Consider the following 2,142-nt stretch of genomic DNA (forward strand, 5'->3'; position numbering starts at 1 on the left):
GAAGCACTGCTGTTTGTGGAAGGGAACCTCAACTTAGTGAGATTGTCCATTGGGCTGGCTATGTCAGGGAACAGTCCCACCACAAGCTGCTTGTCATTTTCTATACTTTTTTTTTTTTCCCCAGAACCTTCTCTATAACCTTCCCCTTGGTTCATCAGGGTGACCATGGGAACCTTCTCATTTGGGAAGCTGCTGGGAATGCCTAACTATCACCATTTGAGCTAATTGTGTACAATTTAGCATTCCCTAAGCGCTGACAGTCCTCATTCAAACCAAGTGTGAAAGTTTTTAAATTAGCTTTCACAGTTTGATTCACAAGCAGCAAATGCAAAACGGCACAGGATTAATTTTTCCAACCACCGCCACAATGGCATAGCTGAAGGCTATCTTAGCTCATTTCCTTTAGCACTTAGAGAAGAGGCTGGGCAGAGGCAGGGTGCTTAGGACAAGGATGTTCCAGAAGAGATCTTGGTGTTCTGGTTACAGAAAGAATCAGACGTACAAATTGCACAGTTATAGCTCGGGACACAGTGTGTGTAAAAGCAGGAACTTTGGAATTTAATAGTCTGGGGTTTGTATCTTCGTTCTGCTGCTTGCTGGTTGTATGAATAGAGCCAGTTAATTAAAGATTTATTTAGTTTATTGTGATTATTGCTGTTTTTTAACTTGCTATAGTCATCAGAGACAGAGAGGCAGAAAGAGAAAGTGAGAGAGCAAACTGCCATGTCTGGGACTCAAAATGGGAACCATAAGTTGATTAGCCTTCCTAAGGCTCAGTTGGCCTCATTGTAAAAATGGGTATATTTCCAAATGCCTGAAAGGTTTCTAGTGGGGATAAAATGAGATGTTCTCTGTGATATTCCTGTACAGTGGCAGGCACAGGAGAGGAACGTCAGTCAATCAGAGCTATTCTTATTGATGTCATCCTTGAACCTTACTTTCCTGAAAACAATATTGACGGTCTTAGAGTAGGGAGTTGAGTTTATTTCTTGGCAAGCATTTCTGGAGCATCTACTATGTGCTCAGTGCTGGCCTGACACCAGAGATAAAGCATGGTCCCTTTTCTTTTTTTTGATTGGAGTTGAGTTTATTTCTTGGCAAGCATTTCTTGAGCATCTACTATGTGCTCAGTGCTGTGCCTGACACCAGAGATAAAGCATGGTTCCTTTTCTTTTTTTTTGATTTTTTTCTTTTGGATCTTGGGCACACATGCACACGCGCCTGGCGTGAGTTTAAGCCACCAGGTCCAGTACTTGAACTGTGGTGGACTACATGGGAGTTCAGCGAGATAGCCATTACGCTAACTGCTGGTCCCACATGGTCCCTTTTCTAAAGGAACACTCAGTGCAGAGGTAGAAACATGAAAACATCCCTTAATTCAGCACAGGAAGTGCAGAGAAGGGGCTTCTGACCTGCCATGGAGGAAGTGGTAATAGAATCTTGGGGAGAAGAAACTCCAAGGAGATGTGGGAATTGGCCAGGTGAAGAGGCCTAGGAGGGAGTTCCAGGCAAAGAAATAGACAAAGGAGATTTGAGAAAAAGCAAGGTTCATTCCAGGAACTTCCGAGTTGTTACGAACAGTTGGAGCAAACAATGTATGAGCACGTAACTTAACCCTGTCTCAATTTCCTCCCCTGTAAAATGAACATAATGATAGTACCTGCCTCGTAGGGCTGTTGTCAGGATAAAATGAGGAAGTCAGGGGGTAGATTTGGAATAATGCTGGCACAAGATATGAGAGAATGTTCTCTATAAACACTGGTTAATCTTGAACCTTGTTTGACACATATTATTACCCACGAGGTGCTCAAAGGCTTTCACCGTGCGCTGTGCATTCTATGTTGTCACACACGGTTTCTTACACGCTGCATTCTGTAAACTTATTTGACCATTGGATGAGTGGGAAACATTTCTTTTTACTGAATTCTTGCCAATAATCTTTTCTCAGGATTTTTGTACTCTATAAAGTTTAGGAAATTCTGTGGCAGGTCAGCCAGTGATGTAGAGGTTAAGGCAACTCGATTGCACACGGCCAGTTGTGTGGTTCAAGTCCTGGACCCAGCATCCTGAAAAATGCCAGGTGCATGTGTGTACCCAAAATCCTGAGAGGAAAATGGAAGAAAAGGGATTGCAGCATTGAGC

This window comes from Tupaia chinensis, unplaced genomic scaffold (assembly GCF_000334495.1).
Source record: "Tupaia chinensis unplaced genomic scaffold, TupChi_1.0 Scaffold000165_2, whole genome shotgun sequence".
Lineage (NCBI taxonomy): Eukaryota > Metazoa > Chordata > Mammalia > Scandentia > Tupaiidae > Tupaia > Tupaia belangeri.